Here is a 9,023-nt window from a genome sequence, read left to right as displayed (position 1 = left end):
ACCCTGGCAGATGTGCAGCTTAGTCTCCATGTGCCCCCTGCCCCAACAACTGGAGCAGAGGCTCTCCCTAAAGCTGTAGCCTGAGTATGGAATCTATTCCTCAACAGGGCTTCTTTGTCTGGCCTCTGTGGGAGATGGGCCTCTCCCTGCAGAGACTTGATGAGCCATAGTTGGGGGATACTGGAGAGGGAAGCTCTCAGAAAAGAAAGGGAGAAAGGATTGGAGAGGGACACTGGAAGGGGAAACTGGGAGGGGCAGTGATTGGGATGTAAGAGAATAATTAAAAGAAAAAAGAATATCTAAATATCCCTAATCTTTTACAAAAGAACAAGAAAACAGACAACCCAACTGAAAATAGGCAGAGTATTTGGCGACTGCTAGTGTTGATCACAAGACTGATCACATGAAAATGGGCTCAAAATCATCATATATCAGGGATATGCAAATTGAAGCCAAAATAAAACATAGTACAAGCATGTTTAGAGTTAAAAACTGTCAATGATTTCAAACTTTGGGAAGCCTGTGAAAGAACCATTTCACAGACTACAACTTGCACATTGCTCATAGTAAGTTAGCTCTTATACCACATTGGTTAGTTTTCAATATTCCTGATAATGTTTAAAAGGTATTTATACTCTGACACAGTGTCCTACTTCTGGATATAACTCAAAAGAAGTGGAAGCATGTGTCCAGGAAGGCAGATATTCCAGAGACCTGCCTAATATAGGCAGGACTAAAGCAGTTCAACAAAAGAAAATAACTTTTTTTGTATGTTTATACAATGAATACATTTGTTCATCAGTTGAAAGATAATTAGTATTAGTAGGCACAGAAACATAATATCTTCAGTGAGATAAAACAGATATTAATGGATGTACACTTTACTACACTGTTATGAGAAACTGAAGAACAGCCAAAATTAACTAGTAAGGGGAGGATGGAAGGACCAGGGGTAACAGTATATGTTACTTATTTAGCCACCAGTGGAGATGTAAGGCCAAGAACCTGACTTAGAACATTTGCTAGTTTTATGTTGTGTGCAATGTCAGAGCCAGTGTCCTTTCTTACCAATGTGAGTGAATGAAGAGTAAAGAATGGGTGTTCCCAACATTCTGGGCTCCATGAGAATCAGCTAACCTCTGGTAGAAAGAAGAGAGCCTCTGGCAATAGAAATATGACAGTTTCTTCTAATATATGACTATACATGCATGTAAAATCACCAAAGCTCATGAGGGCACAGTGGCTCCCAACACCAGGAAGGCTAAGGCAAAACAATATCTGTGAGTTCAAGGCCAGGTTGAATGATGGGCTAACACACCCACCTCAGAAGAATAAGATTAGAAAATTTGACTATGTGTTTGTATTTATTGTAAACTATTTATAATTCAATAATCTGACATTGTAGACAACAACTGCTGAACAGAGTGAAGCCAGGACTCATTGTAATAGTCCTGCTTCCCAGCATCCCAGCTTGACAAATGACCCAGCAGAAAAGAACGTGAAGCAATGGCATAATTTATTTTACTCAAAGAAAAATATTTATTATCATTATTAAATGAAATATCATTTACTTGAGCCAGAGCTGGACAAAAAAATTAGCTCATGTCAGCTTCAATGAGTTTCTGCAACGGAGGCTCAAAGATGGGCACAGGATTCCTTCTAACTCACTGGGACATCTGATAGAGGATGATGGTGCTGTGGAGGGCAGTACTTACATATGATCATTCAAGCCTGAGCCTTCTTAGGACACAATGCCTGCATTTCTAGAGAAACTATGCAAGATGAAAGCAGGCAGAAACTGTGTCATCTTTTCTAACCCACCAAGGAGTCACACTTCTCTGTCTCCTTTAGTCTGTGGCAGTTTCTTGGCCATTGCTTGTCTTTATCACCTAGGCATGAAGTTTATTTTTAAAACAAAGCTGTATGGAGATACCACAAATATGTCCCCTTAAATATATGATTAGGTGTTGTTAATGTGTTCAAACTCTTGGGCAATGTTTTCACAGCCTATTTAAAGGCATTTTGTCCATACAAACTGAAACCCTAAATCCTTTGCATGCGCACTCTATTCATTTTCTTCCCTGAAGTCTCCATGTCCTCAAGTGCTGGCCATTTACTTTTTCTCTGGGGTCTCATCTAATGGCTGTTCTATAAAATGATATTATATAGTGTGTTGTCTGTGGGTATAGGTGTGTGAAGTTGACTTACTTTTTCATAGTTTATCCAGATTATAACATATAGTGATATTTCATCTTTTTATAATGTCAAATACAATCAATATTCTTGCATTGCATTATGGGTTAGATACTAAGTGTCTCCTGTAGGCTCATGTGTTAAAGGCTTGGCCTCCAGATGGCAGTTCTTTGGGGGCTTGCTGTGGAACATTTAGGAGGGATGCCTACCTGGGTGAAGTGACTGAGTTACTTTAAAGAGTTTCCTGTTTCCCAGGCCATTCCTCTCTTATTATATTTACCTTTAACTGAGCTAGTCTGTCCCCATAATATGTTCTGGATCATATTCTCTGATCTGATAATCAGTCTCCCCTCAGTTACATAGCTATGATGCCAGCTCACCAATGCCTAAAACCCTGAGCCAAGATAAATTCTTCTTCAAGTTGTTTCCTTTTACCATTTATCACAGGGATGAGAATTCTAATGAAGTCATCAGAACTCTGGACTACATTTTATCTATCACTCACCAGTCAGTGGACATCTGGATAAATTCAGCTTTTAATCATTATCAATAATGTCATTATAACTATTTGTCTAGACATTTTAAAGTAGAAATATGTTTTTATACATATACTGTGTTAGTAACCTTTGTTTCTATAATAAAATACTATGCCCATGGTAGCTAATAGAAGGAAGCATTTTTTGAGACTGTGGTTCTAGAAAGATTCCACAATGGCAGGGAAGACACAGCAGCAGGCAGCCCTAGTGGGACATGCATGCATGCATGTGCACGTGTATATATATACACACACACACACACACAGAGAGAGAGAGAGAGAGAGAGAGAGAGAGAGAGAGAGAGAGAGAGAGAGAGAGAGAGCAGAGACAAAGAGACAGAGGGAAGGGGAAGAAAAGAGGGGGGAAGAGAGGGGGGAGAGGGAGAGAGAGAGAATATAGGAAATGGGACAAGGCTATAAACTCTTGAAGCCTGCCCTCAGTGATGTATTCCTCCTAGCAAGGCACCACCTCATAAAGATTCCATAACCTCCCCAGACAGCACCATCAACTATGGTTCAGTCATTCAAATACCTGAACCTATGTGGGGAATTTATCATTCACACTAGCTCATATATCTTAGAGTGGGATATTCATGCATATATACACATATGTGTGGACACTAGAGGTCTGCTATCACTCTCCATCTTTGGAGACAGTATCCCTCACTGAACCAGAGGACATTGACTTACCTGGGCTGGCCAATGAGATCTGGGGATATTCCTGACTCACCCAACTATTAAGTGAATGCTAGGGTTCTAACTCCTGTTCTCATGCTTCTGTGGCAAGCATTTTACCCCAGGCCATCTCGCCAGACCTAGTGACCATTTCCTGCTTCCTCTATCGCGGACAGTTATCACTTTCCTTTTGCATTTTAGTATAAACCGTTGGGATTAAGAGAACACTGTCCTTTAACATTCTGCCTGGAAATCTGAGTCCTACCATCCAGTATATTAGGTAAATCTCCTGTGTCAATGTAGATGGCAGATAGCAATTCTATTGAATTTCCTGTAGCTTTGTCTCAAGATCCCCTTTCACTACCCTCCCCCAACCATTTCTGTCACTGCTTAAAGCCTTCTCCAGGGCCATGAAGCCTCAGCTTACAGAGTTTTGATGTTCACCCATTTGATGCCTATCCTGATTCCATGTAAGGAACTTGGTCCACTACCATGAAAGGTACTTTCACCCATGTAGAATTTTGAAATAAAAGCTTTCCACTTTAGATACTTAAATTCCTTCTGACTACTCTGGCTATATAATAAGCTACTCTGAATCCTTGTATGGTTGAAAAAGTGACTGTCCTCGTATCACTCATAGATCTGCTAATTACTAGATCTACTGGGTTTAGCAGGGACATTTCATCCTCATATCATAGCAGCCAGGTGCTCTGAGAGGGCTGGTGTCACTGGGGTCTCATTCTCTCATGTGTTTGGGCTGATATTGACTATCTGGTGAAGGCTTCATGGGCTTTTCAACTGGAACACACTCTGGCACCTCTCCACATGGCCTAGTCATGCCACAATATGGTAACTAGGCCCCAAGGACAACAGCATTAGAAAAGAAGAAGACTTGGAAACTTCAGAGGTCAGCAGTGTTAGTCCTACTTTTTTTTTTTTTTTTTATGTTTGATGTTATCACAAGCCTGCACATTGTAAGAGAAAGGGAATTTTGTTGACTTGCTGACTGGAGTCTGGCAGTCTCTGGAGGACCAGAGCCATGCATAGGTACTCTATATGTTTTTCATAATTTTCCATAGGAATCAGGAGTCTTTCCTATAAGAAATGATGTACCGATAGTATCCTTCAAAAATATAACATTGATTTTGATAAGAAACATAAATGTATATTCATTATAAATATTTCACATAATATATAGACCACATGCTGACCTACATGCCATATTTCAATATTCCAGTTAGGTCAGGCTATAATCTTCTCTCCTGGATTTTAAAAGATTTTTATAGGATTTGTGTCTCATCTCTGATTCTACATCCTTTCTGTGAACCTCCTTTAAAGAATCAAGAAAGTGGAAACTAACTATATACTATATACTGTATACTGTATACTGTATACTGTATACTGTATACTGTGTACTGTGTACTGTGTACTGTGTACTGTGTACTGTGTACTATGTACTATATACTATAATCAGGAACAGGAATGGAATTCTATTTCCTCAACCAAGTCACAGTAGGAAGGAAATCAGCACATAGTCACTAGCTAAAATTAATAATTGTACTTGAAGTCCTAGCCAGAGCCATTAGACAACAAAAGGAGATCAAGGGGATACAAATCGGAAAAGAATAAGTCAAAATATCGCTTTTTGCAGATGATATGATAGTATACATAAGTGACCCTAAAAATTCCACCAGAGAACTCCTAAGCCTGATAAATAGCTTCGGTGAAGTAGCTGGATATAAAATTAACTCAAGCAAGTCAATGGCCTTTCTGTACACAAAGGATAAACAAGCAGAGAAGGAAATTAGGGAAACAACACCCTTCTCAATAGTCACAAACAATATAAAATACCTTGGCGTGACTCTAACTAAGGAAGTGAAAGATCTGTATGACAAGAACTTCAAGTCCCTGAAGAAAGAAATTAAAGAAGATCTCAGAAGATAGAAAAACCTCCCATGCTCATGGATTGGCAGGATCAACATTGTAAAAATGGCTACTTGCCAAAAGCAATCTACAGATTCAATGCAATCCCCATCAAAATTCCAACTCAATTCTTCAACGAATTGGAAAGGGCAATCTGCAAATTCATCTGGAACAACAAAAAACCTAGGATAGCAAAAATTCTTCTCAAGGATAAAAGAACCTCTGGAGGAATCACCATGCCTGACCTAAAGCTGTACTACAGAGCAATTGTGATAAAAACTGCATGGTACTGGTATAACGACAGACAAGTAGACCAATGGAACAGAATTGAAGACCCTGAGATCAACCCACATACCTATGGTCACTTGATCTTTGACAAGGGAGCAAAAACCATCCAGTGGAAAAAAGACAGCATTTTCAACAAATGGTGCTGACACAACTGGCGGTTATCATGTAGAAGAATGCGAATTGATCCATTCCTATCTCCTTGTACCAAGGTCAAATCTAAGTGGATTAAGGAACTCCACATAAAACCAGAGACACTGAAACTTATAGAGGAGAAAGTAGGGAAAAGCCTCGAACATATGGGTACAGGGGAAAAATTCCTGAATAGAACAGCAAAGGCTTGCGCTGTAAGATCGAGAATCAATAAATGGGACCTCATAAAGTTGCAAAGCTTCTGCAAGGCAAAAGACTCCGTCAATAAGACAAAAAGACCACCAACAGATTGGGAAAGGATCTTTACCTATCCTAAATCAGATAGGGGACTAATATCCAATATATATAAGGAACTCAAGAAGGTGGACTCCAGAAAATCAAATAACCCCGTTAAAAAATGGGGCTCAGAACTGAACAAAGAATTCTCACCTGAGGAATACCGAATGGCAGAGAAGCACCTGAAAAAATGTTCATCATCCTTAATCATCAGGGAAATGCAAATGAAAACAACCCTGAGATTCCACCTCACACCAGTCAGAATGGCTAAGATCAAAAATTCAGGTGACAGCAGATGCTGGCGAGGATGTAGAGAAAGAGGAACACTCCTTCATTGTTGGTGGGATTGCAAGCTTGTACAACCACTCTGGAAATCAGTTTGGCGGTTCCTCAGAAAATTGGACATAATACTACCAGAGGATCCAGCAATACCTCTCCTGGGCATATATCCAGAAGATGTTCCAACCGGTAAGAAGGACACATGCTCCACTATGTTCATAGCAGCCTTATTTATAATAGCCAGAAGCTGGAAAGAACCCAGATGCCCCTCAACAGAGGAATGGATACCGAAAATGTGGTACATTTACACAATGGAGTACTACTCAGCTATTAAAAGGAATGAATTTATGAAATTCCTAGGCAAATGGATGGATCTGGAGGGCATCATTCTGAGTGAGGTAACATATTCACAAAGGAACTCACACAATATGTACTCACTGATAAGTGGATATTAGCCCAAAAACTTAGGATACCCAAGATATAAGATACAATTTGTTAAACGCATGAAACTCAAGAAGAACGAAGACCAAAGTGTGGACACTGTGCCCCTTCTTGGAATTGGGAACAAAACACCCATGGAAAGAGTTATAGAGATAAAGTTTGGAGCTGTGAAGAAAGGATGGACCATCTAAAGACTGCCATATCCAGGGATCCATCCCATAATCAGCTTCCAAACGCTGACACCATTGCATACACTAGCAAGATTTTGCTGAAAGGACCCAGATATAGCTGTCTCTTGTGAGACAATGCCGGGGCCTAGCAAACACAGAAGTGGATGCTCATAGTCAGCTATTGGATGGATCACAGGGCCCCCAATGGAGGAGCTAGAGAAAGTACCCAAGGAGCTAAAGGGAACTGCAACCCCATAGGTGGATCATTATTATGAACTAACCAGTACCCCAGAGCTCTTGTCTCTAGCTGCATTTGTATCAAAAGATGGCCTAGTAGGCCATCACTGGAAAGAGAGGCCCATTGGACTTGTCAACTTTATATGCCCCAGTACAGGGGAATGCCAGGGCCAAGGGGTGGGGGTGGGTGGGTGGGGGACTGGGGGGGGGGAGTGTATTGGGGACTTTTTGGATAGCATTGGAAATGTAATTGAGGAAATTACCTAATTAAAAAAAATTGGCATACTGAAAATTGGTATGTGCAGATACTCACTATATATACTTTAAATAATTATATTAGAATTATAGAGAATGTATTTATTTGTATCCTTTCTCAAGAGCTACCACCACTCTATTGCAGTTTTATCCCTGTTGTTTATAACAGTAGTCTGTTAATTTTCACTACTATGGAATTTATAATTGTGTGAATATGGACTTCTAAGAAGGCAGATACACATTTAAAATAAAATAAAATAAAATAAAATTAATAAAGGTAGAAGTAACATCAGAGAAAGTAAACATTGAATTAACATCAGAGAAAGTAAAGACTTATTTTGCCACCAGGGTGGGCAAAGTGGGTGAGAGAGTATAGCAGAGGCTGTTCACATCATGGTACAACAGGAAGAAGAAAGCAAGACAGGAAGTGGGCTGTAACATATTTCGTATAATAAATCCTTAAAAAAGAGAAAGAAAAAAGAAAATGTTTTGCTGGAGAGATGGCTCAGCAGTTAAGAGCACTGACTGCTCTTCCGAAGGTCCTGAGTTCAAATCCCAGCAACCACATGGTAACTCACAACCATCCACAATGAGATCTGATGCCCTCCTCCGGGGTGTCTGAAGACAGCTACAGTATACTTACATATAATAAATAAATAAATCTTAAAAAAAGAAAGATAACATATTTCCAAGAATCTACATGAGAAACTTCTAAGCCTCATGTCCTAAAGGTCTCCCCACTCTCTCCCCAAATAGCACCACCTACTGGGGAATAACCAATCAGAATATGAGCCTATAACATTTCAATTTCAAGCCATGTAAATGTGTAGAGTAGGACATTAAGATGGAGGTCAGAGGAGAGTGTTTCTATTTGCAACTCTATGACTAAGGTATTTGTAGCTGTCAAATTAAGACATTGGTTTCATGCTCTCTTAGCCACTCCCCAGCTCTTGTGATCCCTCAAGGCTGCTCCCACAGTGATTGTACCCTACTTTACCAAGATACTATTTAAGGTTCCAAACAGCCTCTGACCTTAAAAATTGTGATGGAACCACTAGAGATAGACATTTCATACCAGCAGAACATTTTTTTTGACTAATAAAGATCAGTCCCCACATAAACAAAACCATCTGAAGGTAGTTCACAGACACAGCTCAATAGAATAAAGCTCAGCTAGTACCACTGAATTCCTGGTAGACCACTAGGTAAAGAAGTTGATAACCTGAAACATTTTGGGGCCTGCGGCATGTCTGCCCTGGAGTTATAGAAATGTTCTGGAGATGCAGCACAGTCAGGACAAGACTGTGGACATCCCTCCCGCTGGGGCTTCTGTATTCTCTTAGTAATTTCTCCATCTTCACAGAATAGACCTAGTAAAACTACAGTACATTTGTTGGTCAGCTCTGCTTCCATACTCTCAGTTTTTTTCCTGGCTGGCTTTTTATCTGAGACTATCATCTAACACACATCAATGTAGTGGATTCTGTCTGTCTGTCTGTCTGTCTGTCTATCTATCTATCTATCTATCATCTATCTATCTATCTATCTATCTATCTATCATCTATCTATCTATCTATCTATCTATCTATCTATCTATCTAT

The sequence above is a fragment of the Mus caroli genome, chromosome 1, assembly GCF_900094665.2.
Source record: "Mus caroli chromosome 1, CAROLI_EIJ_v1.1, whole genome shotgun sequence".
NCBI classification, from domain to species: domain Eukaryota; kingdom Metazoa; phylum Chordata; class Mammalia; order Rodentia; family Muridae; genus Mus; species Mus caroli.
This window is presented reverse-complemented; position numbering follows the sequence as displayed.